At 58.3% G+C, this 20,275-nt stretch overlaps 1 long non-coding RNA gene across 1 annotated transcript; it reads left to right on the top strand.

The window, feature by feature from the left end:
• Positions 1-15,557: 15,557 nt before the first annotated feature.
• On the top strand, positions 15,558-19,793 carry LOC112586882. The gene is made up of 4 exons (XR_006553355.2): positions 15,558-15,819; positions 16,042-16,173; positions 17,935-18,036; positions 18,487-19,793. It is a non-coding gene; the product is annotated as an uncharacterized LOC112586882 (long non-coding RNA).
• Positions 19,794-20,275: the final 482 nt, after the last annotated feature.

The raw sequence follows: 20,275 nt of genomic DNA, 5'->3' as shown, positions 1-20,275 counted from the left end.
GGCCCGTGGGGTGGGAGTGCTGGGTGGGCGAGGAGCCTGTTTCTGGGGGCTGCCCCCTCTTCAGGTCCCGAAGTCCTGGGACAAGTGGCTGGGGACAGACAGGTGTGAGCAGTTTAGGGGCACTTGGGGCGCTGCTGACAGCAACGAGGTCTCTGTTCCAGTTCCCCCCAGGCTCGCCTGGCTGGGTGCAAAGGCCTCCAAAAGGCAGACACACCTCGTGGCCTGTGGGGCCAGAGCAACTGAGCTCACCGTTGGCTGAAACCTAGGCACAGTCGACCTGCACGTGCACAGCCTCATCGGGGCCTTCTGACACTGGTGCCAACTGGTTGTTTCAAAGGATGCTGACAGTAATTGGCGGAGAGGCGTCGGGGGCCCCAGAGCCCCTGCTGCGAAGTCTGAGCCACAAGGGCAGCCAGGACCCAGGTGGGGACCTCAGCACTCTGGGCACAGGCAGCTGAGCAGGAAGCTCATGGTGGGGCCAGGCAGCAAAGCCCTTTCCAGACCCACCAGGGACAGCTCCTGGAGAGGATGGGCTGGGTCTGTGCCCGTGGGGCCAGAAGGCTGGGCACAGGCTGCCCGATGGAGCAGGGTGCAGGCCATGCAGAGGACCTTCTGCCCCAAGTAGAAGATGGAGCTTGCAGGGCCTGGTCCACATCAGGCTTCAGTCCATATGAGAGAGAACCATGGAATTTCCCAGGGCCTCTCCTCCACTCTGCCCCCAGCAGCTGCAGACACCACCCACGAAGTGACCGCAGGAACCAGGAACGCAGCCGCCAGACGCAAAGGGAGGAGAGTCAGGAAGACCCACTCCCACTGTGTCGGGGGAATCTCCAGCCTCTGTGAGGAGTAAAAGGAAAAATAAAACTAGCACAGAACCGTTCATTGTTCTGTTTCATGAACTCAGGAAAGGGCAGCACCTGCTTGGGAAAGAAATTCCAAAGGAAGGATAATACATCCAGGCTGCTTTTTTCACTCCATTTAAGAAAATTTCCATGTAGGAAATAAGGGCTGGGATGCAGATGAAACGGACTGAAATTGAGCGGAAATTGGTAGGTAGACAGATGTCCACTGAGATGAGAGCAGATGACGTAGGGGAAAAGTGTGGAATAAAAACAGAATCTTGGGACTTCCCTGGTGGTTCAGTGGCTGGGACTCTGTGTTCCTGATGCAGGGGCCCCGGTTCAGTCCCTGGTCAGGGAACTGAATCCCATGTGTCGCAACTAAAGACTCCATGTGCTGCAGCTGAGACCTGGCGGAGCCAAATGCATCTTAAAAAAAAAAAAAAAAAAAACTCTTAAAAAAAGTCACAATAATAAGTTGAGAGGACACTCAAAGACAAAAGCTAGAGCCTCACCAAGTGCTTTTCCATAGGAAGGAGTATAACAAACAGAAAAAAGACAATAATCAAAGATACAGTAGAAGAAAGTTTCTTAAACTGAAGGCCAATAACAATTTATTTAACAAAAAGTCTCGTTGGGTACCAGCCCAAAGTAATGGCAGTCTGGTGAAAAACTTTCAAGTATAAAACCTCTAACAAGTGCTCACAAAGACAGTCAGAGGAGTCTAGAGAGTTGTGTACAAGTGTCAGGCAAATACAGCCTTGATGCCATGGCTGCAAACCCTGACTTCTGTACCTAGCCAGGTCACTGTGGGGGTGACCTTCTACATGTGTGCAGGCCACAGAAAAAAAGTTCTCAGGTACAAGGGGCTCAAAAATTGTACTAAGAACATTCCATCCCTGAAAAGCCAACTCAAAAAACTATCCAGGCAAACAAGAGGTGACTCAGAATAAAGATCCTACAAACAGAGAAAGCCAGGTTGGAAAGGGTGAACAGGGGAATCAAGGTGGTTGAAGTTGGAGTGAAGTTCAAGTAGAATCTATGAATAAAATCCAAAAATTACAGACGAACTATTGCTAAAGCTAAAATCTTCAGCTTGTAAGGAATGGTGGTTCTTTGGGGTCTCTCTTCATAGCAGACAAGTTTAGCATGGTAGGCAGCACCTGGGAGAGGTGTGCGCTGTGACGTTCACAGCCAGTGCCAGAGTCTCAGGGTCCCCTGCCCACCCAGAGCCCTTTGGCACAGGTCACAGAAGAAGGCACACCAGCCCCATCCCACCCCCATAACTTGCACCTTTAGCCTAGGCACCTCCTTCCTTCCAGGTCCCTCCACACCTTCCTGTGGATTTCCAACTTCTTGTAACATTCAGTCTACCCATTTCTCTTGTGTCTGAGTCAGGGTTCTTCAGAGAAACAGAACCAATAGGGGATATATCCATATTCATATCTATATCCATATTTGTATATAGCTATGGAGAGAGAGGAAGAGAGGAAACTATTTCCAGGAATTGGCTCATGTACTTGTGGAGGCTGTGTGCTCAGTCGTTCAGTCACGTCTGAACAACTCTTTGCAACCCCATGGACTGTAGCCCGCCAGGCTCCTCTGTCCATGGGATTCTTCAGGCAATACTGGAGTGGGTAGCCATTCCCTTCTCGAGGGGATCTTCCTGACCCAGGGATTGGGTCCCCGACATTGCAGGCAGATTCTTTAATATCTCAGCCACCATGGAAGCCTGAGTGTGTCGGCTGGCAAGTGCAAAGTCTGCAGGGCAGGCTGGTGTCCTGGGAAGAGTTGCTGTTGCAGCTCGAGTCTGAAGGCCGTCTGGAGGCAGAGTTCCTTCCTCCTTACGGGACCTCAGTTGTGCTTTCTCTTATGGCCTTCCACTGATTAGATGAGGCCCACCCATGTTTTGGAGGGCGATCTGCTTTACTCAAAGTCTACTGATTTAATGTTAACCTCATCTAAAAAAAAAAAAACCTTCATGGCAATATCCAGATGTGTTTGACCAAATACCTGAGTATTGTGACCCAGTCAAGTTGACACACAAAATTAATCATCCTTTGTCAATCATTTAAAAATTACATTTTGGGAGAAACTATAAGGAGAGGCAAATATCCTCCTTTTTAAAGAGTGAACCACCTAATCTTCCCTCACACAACATGAATTATTTCTACCATATATGTGCATATTTATTTTTATACTTCAAAAACAAACTTTTATTCTCAGTTACATAGGTGAGGGACCTCTAAAGGCATTAGTCTCACCAGTAATAATATTAGCACATTTTCTTTCTACTTGCTTTATTAACAATGAAGAATCTTCCAGTAAACCACAGATGCCGTGTCATTCCTCCCCAAATCTCTGTTTGCCTCTCTTAAAAACACAAATATTTCTCCCCTAAACAAATATCATCACCACCATCACAAAATCAGGACAAAGTTTTTCGTAATGTCCAACCCCCGGTTCATGCTCTGATTTCTCAGACTGCCCCCAAATCTCCTCCACAGCTGGCCTCTCTCAAAGAGGACTGAATCCAGACTGCACATGGTTTGTTCCGGCCCCGGATGTGGCGTTCCCAGACCACACGCCGTTTCCACAACACGGACATGCAGACCTGGGCTGGCATCCTGTAGAGCATCCACTCCTGGACTTGTCTGGTGGCTGCTTGTCTTGTCATTCCTGCAGCTGGAAGTTCGCTCTGAAGGCCCAAATACCTCTCCTGGGAGAAAAGGCTTGACTTTCAGCACCTGCCTCTGTCCACAGCATGAACACTCCACCCGGCAGGCTGGGTGAGAGCCAGGTCCAACAGCTGTCCAGGGACCGGGGCCCCCGGAAACCTCGCAGGCTGAAAGCAGAGACCACATCCAGGGAGATGTGGACACACGGCCCCTGAAAGCCGACCTCCCCTCTTCACAGTGTGACTGTTGGCTAGGTTTTGCTCACCCACTTCTCTGTAACAATACCCCAAACTCAGTCTACTTAACTCATGGGTGGAATGTGGCAGGGCTCCCTGTGGCCAGTCCGACCCTTCTCCATGGGCACCAATGGGTGACACCAGGAGGCTGGGGCTGGAATCCCCTGCAGGCTGAGCTCAGATCTGGGGGAATGGGCTGCCAGCTGCCAGATGCACCCAGGAGATGCCACATCAGATGGTACACACTCTGCACCAGGGCTGGGAGGACGGCTGCTCAGACCAGGGGTGGGGTCCTGCCCCAGGAAGTGGGTGGGTGCCCTCAGCTGGACTCAAGGCCCTTAATCTTTCTGTCCAAATTGCACAGGCCATGCCAGCTGCATGTGTAACCAGGATGTGTGGCTATTGATGGCCAGACTGCTGCCCTCGATTAACTGATGGCATTTGGCAGAGGCAGGCTCAGGGGCCTCCTGGGGCCTGAGCTTGGCCGTCAGAATTCTCATGCCGAGCCTGATCCAGAAACAGGCTGTCTGGGTGGTACATGTGCAGCGGGTGGCCCCGGCCCGGGCTCTTCCCTCCTGCTCTCCGACCCCAGAATCCCATGAGGCCTCCCCCCATGCTGTGCAGAAAGAGCCTCCACTGCCTGCACGGAAGAGCCCTGAGGGGTGCCCACTGCTTCTCAATAAAATGGGGGTGGGGGGAGAAGCCTGAGGGGTACAGTAGATGTGGTTCAAAAGGGGGAAAAGCAGAAAGATGCTCATGCAACCAGACTCTGCTGCCAAGATGGAGCAGCACAGAGGCACCAAATCAGGAGCAGCAACAGAGAAGAGGAGAAGCTGGGGGCCTCCCACTTCCCCAAGAGCCCTCATGGAGCCCCAGCTCCCCCAGGACCACACTACCCACAGGCCTCGGTCTGCAGGTCCGTACCTGTGTGCATCCCAGGCTCCTGGGCACCACTTGGGCCTTGCCCTCCTCGAAGGGCAGGTGGGTGGATGTTGGGAGTTGCAGGGCCCACATGGGCCAATTACCAGCTAACTCCTGCTCTGCCTTGCCCAGCGGCTTTGTTACAGCTGGACACACCGCCAGCACTATTCTGCCGCCCAGGGGTCTGTGAGAGACTGCACGGGCTGCAGTGCACGCACCCACAAGCACACACACACTTGCACATACAATACAGACACTCACAGATAGAAGCACGCGCGCACACACACACACACACACAGCACAGCAATTGTGGGCAGAGCCACAGTCTGACCAGGTCAGCATGGAGCTCAGCTGGGGAGGACAGGGGGACCTGTCAGCCCCGAGTCCGTGGTGGGGTCGGATAGTGCCCATGGGGAGGGGGTGACACGGGGCTTGGTTCTAGACGTGCTGCTCATGGGCATGGACAGCGGCCCAGCACCATGGAAGTGTGACCCCAGACCTCCGAGCTCACCTGCTTTTCACAGGCCTCCGTGACTCGGGTGCAGTCACTCCCAAGAAGTTCTGGAAGGATGGGACTCAGGCTGAAAGGATAGCAAGACAACCCCAGTGCTCTGTCTGCACTGGGGGTCTCAACCCCACACCGCCCCTGTGACCATGGACACTTGGCAAAGAGATTGGAGCCTGTGATTTCATCATGAATCCCTGATCAAGGGGTCCTGGGGACACACCCTCTGAGAGCAGAGAGCTGTCCCCACCGGAGTCGACGAGCCGGAGCTGCCTGGGAGAGCGAGGGCCACCAGGAGAGGACCTAGGACATCGTCCAGGCCAGAGAGCAGTCCCCACCCAACAGCCAGCAAGAAAACAGGGCTCTCGGCCTTGCTACTGCAGGGCCCTGCGTTCTGCCCACAGCGCAGTGAGCATGGAAGAAGCCCTGTGCTCCAACTCAGCCCTGCCAGTACGGGCCTTGATGGTGACCTTGAGCAGGACCCAGGCCCACTGGCTGCACTTCCAACCTACAGATTGAGCTGACAAGTGCTGATGGGATCTCCCGTGTACTTATTTCTTTTTATTGTGGTAAAGTACACACCACAAGAAATTTAGTTTTATCTCTACATCCAGCGGCACTAAGTACTTCACAGAACTGCACGACCATTGCTTCTGTCCCAGAACTGCATCTTCCCAGGCATATTGGGTGGACAGACCCCAAGTTCAAGTCTTTGAAGACATGCTTGGAGAAAGTGTGGGCCCCGGTCAGAAGCCAGAAGAGCCACGGGAAGCCCCAGCCTGGCCCCTGGGGCGGCTCATTTCCTCCCAGGCAAGCCCCACTGTTTACTTTCTCTAAGCTGCCTTCCCACTGGGGAAACTCCATGCGCAGCATATGGAGACCAGCTTCCAAGAGAACATTCCACCCCCTGCAAGCTGGGGTGCGGCGAGGAAGTGGGCGAGCACTCTTCCTGGTGCTACCTGGTGGGAAAGAGGAAGGCATCTGTCCACTCTTGACCCTGGGCGCTGGGAGAGTGGGCCCCCTTCCTCCGGATTTCCTAGCATCCCGCTGGCACCTGCAGCCTGGGATTTCTCCCGGAGAGTGGGGGGAGGGGTTGGTTTGTACGTGGCCCCCTAGGCAGCCCCTCTGAACAACCACTGCAGGTTTGTTCAAGGCAAGAAATCTGCGAGAGGCTGCCTCCCCGTCCTCTCCCAGCCCCATTGTCTCAGTTATGTCTGGTCTCCTGGTCCCACAACAGGTTTCAAATGTAGCACCTCTCTGAGTGGATGTGAATACACACACGTGCAAGTGCACAGGCTCCTACGTGTAAATGCACACGGGCCTCAGTCCAGGGGTCAGGAGGCCCCAGGCACCTTCTGGAGGCCACCTTCCTCCCCAGGAGCAGACAGGCATGGGGTGGACAGGGCGTCTCGGTTTCTCTTTTGACCTGAGCATGGCACGTCAAAAGAGGAGCTGAGACTCCTGTCCTCACGTCTTCTTTCCGCCCAGCAAAGTAATTGGAAATTACTTTGGAATAACTCCCCCTCCAGTCCCCCAGCTTCAGCTTTTTTATTTAGAAGTATTCGTTTTTGCAGGAAGCCTGCATGCAGGCAGGACGGGCCTGGCTGAGTGTGGGCGCCTCTTCTGGTGGTTTCCACAGAGGATACTGTGAGCGGACAGATGCCCAGCCACTCCGCCAGGGCTTAGGAAACTGTGTGCCACTCACACACCCGCAGAGAGCCCGTGTTCCCAGCATGGAAGACACGCTGGACATGAGCACATGATGCACGAACCAGGTCCCATGTACAGAGACGCGTCTGTTCCCATGAGATCATGTCACAAACATGGGCGTGTGCAGCTTCAGGACACACCTTCCCACAGCTGTTGGGATGCATGGCATGCTTTCTGATGCACTTTGTGGGGAATTTGGAAAGTACAGAAGAACTCGGAGAAGAACCCGAAAACCACCCAATTTGTGGCCAGCCACCACCAGCCATCAGCGTTCCCGCCCAGGCTCAGAGAGATGTTTAAGTCCGTGGGGGCAGGGGGGTGGGGTGAGGTCATATTAAATGACATGGCCAAGTCTCCCACAGTGCCAGTGAGGACGGAAGCCTGTTTAATACAACAGGACATCCGTGCTCACATCCGGCCCCTGATCTGCCCCAGCACCAGAGCAAGCACACAGCCGGCACGGGTGGGGGTCCCTAACTGAGGAGTGGGGCAGGCAAAGTCCCTGGAGGGTGGGGACAGGTGTACGATTGTGGCTGGTGGCCCTCTCTGTGGCTGATGGTGGGGATGGGCTGGGGGTGGTAGCTGGCAGTTCAGTTGCTTGCTCTAAGGGAAGGTCCCTCCTGAAGTCCTGGACCCCCGTCCTCATCCCAAAGTCCTGCTGCTCCAGGAACAGCTTCCCAGACCCCAGGGTGCATCTTCAGGACTCTTGGGTGGGGTTCCGCCAGGACAGCTGGCCAATCCCCTAGAGGCTTGGCCCCTCCCTGACTGCCCTGGAGCAGGAATGAGAAAGCATTCCCCGAAACCACCCTCTAGCTCAGACTTGGGCGCCAGCCAGCATGGAGTCCCGGTGGAAAGGGCTCCCCGCCAGTCGGAGCCCTCTGCCTCCCCGGCCTGGTCACCTAGCAGCTCTCTCCATCAGACTGTGACCCCAGGACTGCACATGCTCCCGGCCCACCAGCAGCCCCCAGGAGTCCCGCATCCAGGTCATGTGTCCCAGGCTTTCTGGCTCACAACTCCCTTCACTATTTTGCCACTTTTAATAAAGACATGAGTTTAGGGTTTCCTGGTGGCTCAGACGGTAAAGCGTCTGCCTGCAATGCAGGAGACCCGGGTTCGATTCCTGGGTCGGGAAGATCCCCTGAAGAAGGAAATGGCAATCCACTCCAGCAATCTTGCCTGGAAAATCCCATGCACGGAGGAGCCTAAGAGGCTACAGTCCATGGGGTCGCAAAGAGTTGGACACAACTGAGTGAGTTCACTTTTAGGGTTTAAAAAAGGTTAATTTTCTATCTGTAGCTTATTATAGATTTATTTAATAGATTGAAAGTGAAAGCCATAGTCGCTCGTCATGTCCAACTCTTTGTGAGGCATGGACTGTAGCCCACCAGGCTCCTCTGTCCATGGGAGTCTCCAGGCAAGGATACTGGATTGGGTTGTCATTCGTTTCTCCAGGGGATCTTCCTGACCTAGGGACTGAACATGGATCTCCTGCATTGCAGGCAGATTCTTGACTATCTGAGCCACCAGGGAAGCCCCAATAAAGTTTAAACTAAATATAAAAAAGACCAATGTCAACCTCCACTCATCCAGTCATTTATATCACCTTTGTAAGAAGGACACACATTTTTCTGAGTGATAACATGTTTAATGCACTACAAGTGCTTGATCTGGGAGTAACCCTGCACTAGAACATAGATGACATCTAGCTTCCTGTCCTGGCCACCGGCCGGACACACATCCTCGGAGGGGACTGTCACAGGGAAGTCAGCTGCCAGCTTTCATCACATCCAAGCCGTCTCCAGGTGAAGAGCTCGATGCTGCAGGCAGCTTGGGTATGCTTCTTGTCAGAAAGGAGGGCAAGACTTCCGGCCCAGAAAGCAGCCCGTGGACCACACCAGGCATGGACCCCGGCACTGGCTCTGGTTCGCGGGCAGCCAGGTGCCCGGCGGGAACCGCAACCTGCCGAACCACGCAGTTCCCGGGTCCCGTTGACTACAGGTGAAAGCGAGACCCATCCTGAGCCCACGGCCTCTGCGAGGAAGGAGGTAGAAATACGCAATGCTTCTCAGTGAGGTTGGATGTGTGTGATACACACATCCTATAAAGCTGAGTTGGACACAGATCCCAGGACTGAACCACCTGCAGAGATGGGCCCGAGGCCCTGTGGGGTCGGGGTTGGGCAGGGGGACGCAGGCGAGAACTCGACCTCCAGCCACCTTTGGGGCATATGGGGGTCCCCAGATGGCCTGTCTTCTGTCCCAGTTCCTCGGCAGGTTGATCCTTTTACAGAAATCAGGCAGATGCTGCCCTAGGAACGACAGGCCCCTGTCCTGGCCCTGCAGGAATGCGGCCCCCAAGGAGGCTGGCTGTCCCAGTAAGTCATGCCCACTGCCCCCGGGACCCGCCCCTTCCTAGCCCAAGCCTCCAGGATGGTACAGCAGTGCTGCCTGGCTGCCTTCATCCAGGGACAGGATGTCCACTACCCCGGGGCCAGGGCATCCGGCCTGCCTGCCAGTCTACCCCCACCTTTCCAGCTGCAAGATGTGGTGTGGACACTGGGCACCCTGCTGCTGGGCGAGTGGGGAGCAGCGGGCACTCCCCACAGCAGGAAAGTGCCAGGGGCCCTGGGCACAGGAGCCGTGGGGGCCTGTATGGATGGAGCCCCAGGGGACTGAAGATTGCAGTTTCTACTGGAGGAAACGGAGGCCTGGCCAGATGGAGGGGCCATCCTGTTCCCCGATGTCAGGAGAGGGGAGCCCAGGCTGCTAGCTTGGCCTCTGAACATGTCCCCCTTTTAACAACTGCCTTCTAGCTTCACTGACTCCAAGCTCCAGTTCAGGGACTCCCCAGTCCTGCAGCGACATCACATTCAGCACATGGGCTCCCGGCCAGCTGGGAGCTGAGGTGGGCAGGGTGCCAGGGCACATAGCTGGCAGGAATGCCTGCCCCGCCCGCCCAGTGCCATGCCCGCCTGAGGCTCTGGGAGAGGGCTCACTTCCTCCCACTGGCTGTCTCAGGGTCCAGCTCCCACGTGAAGGAACGAAACGTCAGGGCAAGTCCCCCGGCTACTTCCCAGGAAAGTCCCAACCAAGTCCCGCTCCCTCAACACTTTCAGGGCTTATTTTAGCCCAGGAGGAAAGGGGATTTCTCTCTCCTGTGTCTGATAGGCATTCTGGGCCCCTCATATGTCCCAACCCGGCCCTGACAGTCACCAGGTCCTGCTGCAGCCACGGGGCCCGAAGCTTCCAGGAGGCTGATGAGGCTGCACCCACACAGGTCATGAGGAGCCCCCAGGCCAGTGCCCATTGCACCCAAAGGATTAGGGAACAGATTATCCCCCAGGCCAGTGCCCACCACACCCCCAGGACTAAGGACAGACATACCCTCAGGCCAGTGCCTACCACAATCCCCAGGACCAGAGAACAGACCTCTCCCCCAAGCCAGCACCCACAGCACCCCCAGGACTGGGGACAGACTACTCCCCAGTCCAGCACCCACCACAGCCCCAGGACTGGGGTCAGACCATACCCCCAGTCCAGCACCCATCACACCCCTCAGGACTAGGGGACAGCCACACCCCCATGCCAGCACCTGACATACCCCCGGACTGAGGACAGACTATCCCCCAGGCCAGTGCCCACCACATTCCCCCAGGACTGGGGACAGACCACCCCCCTCGGCCAGCACCCATCACACCCCCCAGGACTGGGGACAGACCACCCTGCCAGGCCAGCACCCATCACACCCCCCAGGACTGGGGACAGACCACCCCCAGACCATCACTCACTGCGTCCAGGCCTGGGGGCACTAAAAGCACCATCGCAAGGCGCTTCCCCTCAGCAGCTCACATCATGCCTTTCCAGGCCTTCCTTGGGGCACAGATTCTGCAACCACCTGATTAGGGATCCCCCCCTCAAGCAGGGTCATGGCTCCTTCCCACTGACGGGGCTCTGGCTGCAGTTACGAGCTGGGTGAGAGGAGGGGAACCTCCTCACAGCAGGGTGTCCCGTGGTACAGAAGTGTGGGGCCCTGGGGACCCTGGTGGGGGACAGTGGCCCAGAGGAGGTGGACACAGCTACAGGAGACGTGCTCAGGCCCTCCTCCCTCTCACCCACCAGTGATCTTGACCTCACAGGGCCTCCTGGGCCTCAGTGTGCCCCCTTGAGCTGCCTGGTCCCAGCCCTTATTCCAGCCTTCCAAGAACTGGGACCACCCACACTCGCCGCCGTCCTGACACCCTGCCCCTCTGGTCTTTGTTCTCTCCCCACAAACCCGAGGGGTCTGAACTGTTGATCACTGACTTTTACCCAAGCCCAGACATGTGTCCACTCTCTGCCAGCTCCTCCCTGGGCCTGGGGTGAGTGCAACTTGGAAAGGAGCCCTCCAAGCGAGAGGAATAGCCTGTGCAAAGGCCCCAGGGCAGAGGTGCCTGGAGAGAGCAGAGCAGCTGAGCTCGGAGAGGTCAGGGATCAGGGCAGGCCTGGGTGCAGCCTGGTGAGCCAGCACTCAGGGTGTGAGCTGGGGGAGTGGGGCCCGACTCCCACCCCTCTGACCCGGGCGGGGCTCCCCCAGGATACTGGCCAGCCGGCCGTCTCTCATGCCGCCAGCTGACCTGGTGACTCCACTTTCACCTGGGGTTTCCCCGCGTGTGTCTCTGCGGCAGGGAGCCTGGCCAGGAAAGTCCCAGACCACAGGCGACAAGGGAAAGTAGGCTCCAGGCCAGACTGGGCAAGGCCAGGCCAGTGGTGCCTGGAGGACTCCTGAGGGCCAGAATTCAGGCTCCAGTTCCTCCGAGGGGCCGTGGAGACCCCAAAGGGCCTGCAAGGAGACCCGTCAGGCCTTGGCCTGTGCCCGCGCCGGCCTCTCGGTCTCTTCTCTGCCCTCAGCCCTGAGGCCACAGCCAGATGTGGGCGTGGTCCACGGACCTCAAGGCCTGTGAGCTGGTTGCCCTCTGGGAAGTGACCCCCATGCTGGGGAGTGCAGGTGGCCAAGAGCAGGGGTGCGGTGGGTGTGGGGTCTGGAGGATGAAGACCCCAACCTCAGGTAGAGGGGGCAGGTTCAAATGCACGGGGCTGGGCGGCCACAGCAGGGGGGCTCTGGGCTCAGCGCGGGACGTGGTGGAGGAGATCTGAGAATCCAGAGTGGAAGGAGCCCCGAGAGGATACGACAGGGTGGAGGGGTGGCCGGGGACGTGTGGAAGTGCTCTCATGCCGGGAGGTCCTGCCCCTTCCAGTGCAGCCCCAGAGGTCAGAGGTCAAGCACGTGGACAGCGGCCAGGCTGTGAGAGGGGGTTCCATGGCTGCAATAACGGGGTACAGTAGGGGTCATGCCCCATTAGAGAGGGACAGTGGGGGTGTCCTGGGCCTGAGCTGCCCACCTCTTCCCAGGGTGCAAGAGCATGCGCAGACAGTGAGGGGGGGGGGCCCAGAGGTACTGTGTTCCCACTGGGGTTCCTGGGAAGCAGGTGGCCAGTGGAGGTCACAGTCCTGAAGGTAGGGAGGAGAGGCCCCCACCTGCTGAGGGAGATAGCCCGGGCCTCACCATCACCCCTAAATGCCCTGGTCAGCATGTACTCTGAGTCCCTCTCCTCCTCACTCGTCCTTCTCTGTCCCTGCTCTGGGGACCAGGGTCCCCTGAGAGTGTACAGCCCACAGGGAGCACACGTGGGTTCTCCCAAAGGGACCCCACTAACCAGAGTCCACTCAATGATGGACCTCACTCCACCATGCCAGTCTCAGCACCCTCTCCTCCCGGTCCTGGGACAGCTGGCGTCCTGTCTGATACCCCGCCACGTGCCTCCAGGGTTTGCGCCCCCGCCTACTCAGGCCGGCCCTCCCGCATGGTGGCCAGCTCTCTCCTAATCCTTCTCCAAGAAAAACTCCAAGCCTGGGCTCCCATCTGTGGACGGACGGGCTGTGCGTCTCCCTGGGCCCTGACAACGGCTCCCGTCTGTGGACGAGCGGGCTGTGCATCTCCCTGGGCCCTGATGTTGCCTTGGCTGTGCCTTGTCAAGAACCCAGCCCCTGTCACCCTAGAACCAGTGCCCAAGTCCCGACTTCCACTGATTGGACTTCTTGGCCCCACTGACCATCACTGGCCCACCCGCTGCTCCTTATCTTGACCGTCCAGGCCCTCCTAAGGCAGCCAGGTGACCCTCTAGAAGCCATTTCCGGCATCCCTCTCCTCTGACTCCTGGGGGCGTGCCAAAGGCACCGGCAGCCCGTTCAAGTCTGTTGACAGTCCTGTGCTGCTGCCTGAACACGCGCCCCCGCCCAGGACAGCTCTCACCCCCGTTGTCCCTCCAGCCTGTGTCCTTGGTTCCATCTGCACACTGCTGGGTGCACCCTTGCCACAGGGCTGGCATCCTGTTGTGGGCAGTGATGTGAGATACCGGCCACGTTTGGATGTGAGCAAACCCTGACCCACCCCACGGAGTCCACTCCCCGCTGGCCTGGCACGTCCTCACGTGCCAGGGTCCACAGCTGGATGCATCCATGCCTCTCGCCTGCAGAGCCCACCTGGACCCCCACAACCCCCAAGCACCTCAGGAAGCAGCTCCTTATTCCCCCCATTTCACAGGTGAGGAAGTTGAGGCCCAGAGAGTTGGGCAGCTCACCCCAGGCCACAAAGCACAGAGGACAGAGCTCGTTCAGAGAGAAGGGGCCCTGCTCACGCCCACGGCAGCCACACCTCAGGCCTGCGGCGCCTGGCGGCCTGACCGGCGGGGAAGCCCCTGGAGGGAGCGTGCAGCTGCAAGGACAGGGCTCTAGCACCGGCCTGCCCTTGCTGACATCCTAAAACACTTCAGACTTCAAAACAGTTTCAAGAGTGGAAGAAGTCTGTGTGCAGAGCACTGCTTTGGATATTTGAGGAAATGGGGTTGAATGTCACACTTTCTCCAGATTGGCAGCATCTCCGTCCGGGGAAGTCAGTGCAGGCGGCTCAGAGCCCTGGCCTCAGGAAGCTGCCTGTCAGGGCCTGCGCTGAGCCCCAAGGACCACGAGGAAACCCGCACCTTCCTCAGGGCCGGAGATGGAGGCCGAGATGTGAAACCCGGGTCTCGTGAGATAATGCAACTGACTCATATCATGAAATTCTTAGAAACCGAGAGTTTTAGGGCAAGGAGGAGGTGGCACAGACAAACCACTGCACGGCCGAGCCTCCTGATGTCGCGTAAGCGGCAACGCTGCCGTGCGTGTCCAGCTGTGTGTGTGTGTTTACTCTGCGCTCCATATCCTCGCTAGCTTGATGGAATGACCTAGAGACAGGGACACCTGAGGCCACTGATTGCGCCTGGGCCTCAGTCTCAAATCCCCCTCCCTTCGGAAAGGAACCAGGAAGGAGGTGGGTGTGAACCCACGAAGCGGGGTAGGGGGCGCAGGTGTGGCTAGGAGGCACTCGCCATTGGGACCGTGGGTTGGGGGCAGGCCAGCGGCCACAGTGCGGACACTTTGAGTGTCAAACAGAGTAACGGCTGTGATCCACTGTAACACTGTGAATGAGTGAAAATCCATAAATCCAGAGAGATACTTTTTAAAAACTCTAAGGCTAAATCTAAACGAAAAAAGCGAGAGACTGGAGACAGAGGGAAAGGAGACTCGACAGTGGGGAGGTGACAGCACCCCCACCCCCACCCCCTGGGACAGAGGCAGAGGCGGAGGCCACCAGGTGAAGGGTCCCCGGGGACCAGCTATCTCCTGGGGTGAAGTGGGGTCCCCGGTGACTTAGGAGTTGCCCGGGGTGTGGGCCTGCCCGCGAAGAGGTCACAGGCGCCCCTTGTCAGCTGCCCTAGCAGAGGAGCGAGCTCTTGGCAGCGCTCGCTGCAAGGACCTGGCCAGAGGTGTCTGAGCTGGAGCTCGGCAGCTTCCAGGCCGGGGGTCCTCACCCTGAGGCTGCTGAGCTCCGGGGGGACAGCTCTGTGTGGTGGGGGCTGCCCTGTGTTGAACCGTGCTGCCATCCCTGGGAATGACAGCCCCGAAGGTCTCTGGGTGTTGGCGACTATCTCCTGGGGGCAAAGTTAAGGATGACCACTCTGGACCCTGGTTTCCTCCAGGTTACCAGGCAAGGGATTTGTGGGCAAGCCAGAGACTGCAGGGGACAGTGAGACGGACCCAGAGTGTGGGCTGACTGCAGCCAAGTAGTGTCAACGAGAGAGTGTGGCCCGAGGTGGGCTGTGACCTGGAGCACAGGCTGGTGGGCATCTGGGCGACAGGGGCAGGGAGGGTAATGGGGTGGGCGGTGAGGAGCTACGGATGTCCTGAGGGCAGAGAGGTCATTGTGGTGACCTCTCCTTATCCCACAAGTTGGCTCAGGGATCCAGTGTCAAAACGTCTACAACTCACTTTACGTGGAACATCCAAGAACAACATACATGCTGATGTCAGAAGAGGTGGAGTGAGCTTGCTAAGTGCTTTCCTGGGATAGAGGATGTGGGTGGGGTCCTCAAACTTCCTAGACACTAAGCAGTTTTCATAACACACCCCCATTGAGATGACTGTGATGTAGAAACAAAAAAACAGGAACACAAGTGTTGGTGACGATGAGCGTGTAAAGTGGTGCAACTGCCATGGTTGCAACCACAGGATGGTGGTTCCTCAAAAAGTGAAAAATAGAATTTCCATATGACTCACTTCTAGGTATAGACACCAAGGAATTGAAAGCAGGGCCTCAAACAGGTATTTTGAGATGTATTAGTACATCTGTGTTCATAGCAGCATTACTCACAACTGCTAAGGGGTGGACACCACTCCAGGGCCCGTGGGTGGATGGATGGACGGACAAAATGTGGTCCATCTACACAAGGTCCATCTTCCAGCCTTGAAAAGGAAGGAGGTTCTACACATGGGTGAACTTTGAGGACACGATGCTCAGTGACCCCAGCCAGACACAAGATGAATACCGTGATCCACTTACCTGAGGCTCCTGGAGGGGTCAGATCCATAGGGACAGGAAGTAGATGGTGGGGGCCAGGGGCTGGGGTGCGGGAGGGGGAGTGAGTGTTTCCTGGGGACAGAGGTTCAGTTTGGAAGATGGGAAGTCCTGGAGATGATGGCGGGAACGCTTGCACGACACCACGAGTGTACTTAATGCCACTGAGCTGTGCACTTAATGGTTATGGCGGCAAGTTCTACATTCTATATATTTTCCTACAGTTTTAAAGAAGGAAATACTGGTTTCAAAACACGTTTTCACAACAGAGCACTGGAGAAAACTTCCCTCGGACCCCAGGGTCCTTTCTGGAGAGAAGGCCCGCTCACGTCAGCCCTGCTCGGTGGCTGCAGCCGGTGAGTGGGAGGCGGGGGCTGGGAGAGAGGGGAACGGGGCCCTGGTGGCTCCAGTCGCTGGGCCACCGCGGGGGAGGAGGTGGACTTCCGCTCTATCTTCCTGAGTCTGACAACTGCCCAGTCAGTTGTCCTGAAATTCAGGCCTCCCCACTGCCCACCAACCTCTAGCACTTCCCCAATATTTCCTGAGACAGCAGCCTGACACCCTGCTCTGAGGGAAGCCGGCACTGTGGCTGGAACACACGCAGCTGGCTGCCCCCACCTGGGGGTTCTGGGATTTCTCCCCACTTGCTCCAGGGGCAGCTTCCTCATCTACCCGTGTCCTGTAGCCCACACTGTTCATCCTTCACTTGTCCCAAACCTGGAGGGACCTGTGGGGCTGAGCAGGTGGCAATCGTGGGACCAGGAACTGGCTCCCATCTGCAGCCACCCCTGGGCACCTGGGGAGAATGTGGGGGGTCACTGGGCAAACACTCTAATCGGCATCACAGCCCCCCAGCCTCCCGTTGAGCCCCCCACATGGCTGCTCTCTTGGTCCAGGCTGGCCTCCTCCTGGAAGTGGGGGTACCCTCCTGAGGCTGGGGAAAAGTTTTCATAGAGCAGCTCAGCCGGGGTCACCCGCCCCACCCACTTGCCCCCCAGACCTCATCCCTGTTCCAGAGGGACGTTCCCTCCCTTGTGGAGGCTACCCCTGCAGATGATCAAATGGCACTCCCTGGGGCTGGAGGTGGACAGGGAGGAGTCAGGCTGTGGCTGGGCTGGTGTTGGCTGGAGGCTAGGGGTCAGGGATCAGAGGGCACCCAGTGCCAAGGAGGGTGCCCAGATACACAGGGACCTGGGACAGTTGGGCGTGGGGGAGGAGATTATCAGAACAGGCCAACACAGCGCTGGACCTGGGAACTGGGGTCCTGGCCCCCCTCCCCTGGCTGGTGGAGACCATGCTCCAAGCCCCACGGCCTCAGCCCGGGCCCCCACTACAGGGAGGCCAGGGGTCCTGGGAGGGGGCAGCCCTGAGGCTGGTGCTGCAGGGCAGTCTGGCCACCAGCTTCTCCTTGGTCAGGCTGTCGCACCATAGAGACGGCATTGGTGTGACCCCTGGGGTCCTTTCAAAACCCTTCAGACCGGGGGCGTTTCCCTGCCTCTGGGTCTTCCTCAGGTCACTGTGGGCAGGTGGACAGATGGAGCAGCGGCCACCCCTGTGCTGAGTGGGTGCCTGAGGCCACCGGCTCTGAGCCCAGGGGTGGGGGTGGGGTGGGCGACACGGGCACCCTCCATCGTCAGTGGGGTGGGGTGGGGGACACGCCAGGGTGTGGTGCCACCTCCCTGCACCACTAGGGTCTCCTCAGCGGTGGTGACTCCAGGCTGGAATGCGGACGCTCAGGACCCATACCTGAAGCTCCATGTGATGGCCGCTCCAAGGGTCAGGGTCAGGCCACTGCTCTCACCAGCTGGGCTCCCCCAGCGTCTGGCCCTGGACAGCACTCGGTCAGGCGTCTGTTTCGCAACAGAGGACAGCCTGAGGTCCAAGTTCAACAGCCTGGGCAGGCGGGAGGTGTGGACTGAGGTCAGTGAGAGGAACCGACTGGGAGGGGAGGGGATGGCTCCCTGGGCAGTGGGGTCTGAGGCTGAGGCCCGCCCGGGGCAGACAGGGTCTGTCCCTACTCGGACAGTGATCGCCCTGCAAACCCCAGCTGACACCCTGTCTGGCAGACAGGCCCCCACACGGCACCCCTGCTCTTCCTCGGGCCTCTCCTGACCTAGGACCCCATGGACCCCAGGAGAGGAAGCTGACTTGGGAGCCGCCCACCTTGCTGGCTGCCGCGGGCACCCACCTCCTTCTCCGACCTGAGTCTCGGTTTCCAGGTCAGGTCCTGGCCTTCCTGTGCCCCGGGGCTGTGCTCCACCCAGTGTCATGTCCCTTTCGCTGGTGCTAGAACACATAGGGAGGGCCCCTGCCTGCCCCTGGGAATGCTCATGGCTCCTCCGGGGACACTGCCCTCCGGGTGCTGACGGGCACCCTCCATCGTCAGTGTCAGGACTGGGGGCTGCTGGGCACGGGGTTCCCAGCCGGGCTGTGAAGGGGGGGATCCCAGGGAGCTGTTAACATCTGCTGCCCAGCACACACCCCATCAATCCAACCAGGGCAGTGAGCGCAGATCCCCTGGGGCATGGGGAAGCTCTCAGCGGCGTCAGAGGTGCTGCTGGGGGCAGGGAGGCGGGTGGGGGGTCTCTGGTTTTGTTTCTGAGAAACTCACCCAGAACCAGTGGGAAGCCCAGTCTGGCTGCCCAGATGCTGACTCTGCTTTTCAGCAGGAGGCCGAGGATTCCGTGCCCAGCCGCGGGTTCGGTGGGCTGCTTGCTGAGAACCTGGGGATCACCTTGAGGGAGCGGCCACGTCCACTCTAAGAAAGGCGGCCCCCACCCTCATTCGCCATCGTATCAGCTCCCTGGAGCTGCCGTAAGCACAGACATGGGGCCTTCAGGCAACAGAGATCCAGCCCCTCACGTTCCAAGGCCAGGGTTGGAAACCCAGGTGTCTGCAGGGTTGTTCCCTCCTGGAGACTCAGGGAGGCCCTGCTCCAGCCTGGCCTCCAGCTCCAGGGGCCCCGCGCGTCCTCCGTTTCAGCCACGTCATGCCATCACTACACAGCCTCCTCCTCTCGCCGTGTTTCCTGTAGGGACACCTGTCCCTGGACTTAGGACTGACCCTGGTAACCAGGACCATCTCATCTCAGGATCCTCAATGTAATCACCTTTGCAAAGACCTCGCTTCCAGGAAAGGGGTCCAGGTGGAAGCATCTTTGGGGCGGGCATGATTCAACCCTCTATAGGATCTGGACCAGTATACTCCTTCCCAGAAAAGCAGCCGTGTCCAGACCACATCCACATGTGCTCTGCAGACCAGCACCTTGGGGATGCAGGGTCCTGGACAGCACCCCCAGCAGGATTACAGACAAGGGGTGGGGGTATTGTTTATGATGCCAATGCCTTTAGTCCAGGTCCCAGGAAGGAGTTCCTCAGGGCAGGGCTCCACAGCATGATGGAGCAAGATACAAGCAAAGAAAGTTGGTGGGGTCGGTGGGGTCATCCCCCATCCTCCGTCACCCCTGGGGCTCCAGGAGGCCCTCGGGAGTGAGCTGGAAACCAGGGCCAGCTGCTGGGCTCAGGACAGAAGCCTAGGAAAAGACTCAGGGTTGGAGCACCCGGGAACCCAGGCTGGGCAGCGGTTACTTAAACCCAGAGCCGCAGCCCAGTCTGGAGGGAGCTTCAGAGGGAAGAAGCCATGTGACAACTCTTAACATGAGAAGGAGACTCTCAGGGCCTCAGCTCAGCCTGAGTACCGGGGTGACAGAGGGGGCTGGCTGCTTGGAGATCCCGGGGCTGACAGGACTCCTGCTGGGGGTGAGTAGGTGATCAGATGGCTCAGGGGACAAGAGGGTGAGGTGTCACATATAGAGGGCAGGGCTGGGGGGTCCCAGTGGGGAGGGAGGTACACAGAGGAGCCTTACTGGTGCATCTGCCCCAGGCTCTAGGTCAGCATGAAGAGGAAGGAACAGGTCTGGCCCGGGGCAAAGGCTGTGGCTGGATGGTGGCAGGGGGGGTGGGAACGGGGGTGGGGATACCAGGAGAGGAGAGAGGGTGAGCGGGGAGCGTGGTGGCAGGCCAGGGGGCCGAACCTTCCTTTCCATGTCCTTCCCACGATTTGCCGAAGGTTCCAGTAGAAAGTCTCAGGGGAGGAGGTGACCTTGAGGGCCAGGCTGGGGGCAGCCAGCAGACCCCCAGAGCCCCAAGCTCCACACATGCTCTGACCTGCCTGGAACCTGTGGTGACAGGGGGCCGGGAGCGGGGCCCTGGCCCACGGTCCTGGGCAGCCCCACCTGCCCTTGGATCCTGCCTGGAAGCTCCGCCTTCACCTCCTGACCCACTGCCCGCCCACCTGCACGTGCAGACAACGTCGAATGTGCTCCGAACACGGCTCCTCTCAGACCAACTACACAGACAGCGGGGCCTCCACCTGTCAGCCAGTGACCCCTGAGCCCCGGACCAGGCTGTGGGGTTGCCATTCCCTCCTCCAGGGGATCTTCCCAACAGGAATCGAATC

This window comes from Bubalus bubalis, chromosome 1 (assembly GCF_019923935.1).
Source record: "Bubalus bubalis isolate 160015118507 breed Murrah chromosome 1, NDDB_SH_1, whole genome shotgun sequence".
NCBI classification, from domain to species: Eukaryota; Metazoa; Chordata; class Mammalia; order Artiodactyla; family Bovidae; genus Bubalus; species Bubalus bubalis.
Note: the sequence above shows the minus strand (reverse complement) of the source record. Positions and strands in the feature narration are given on the sequence as shown.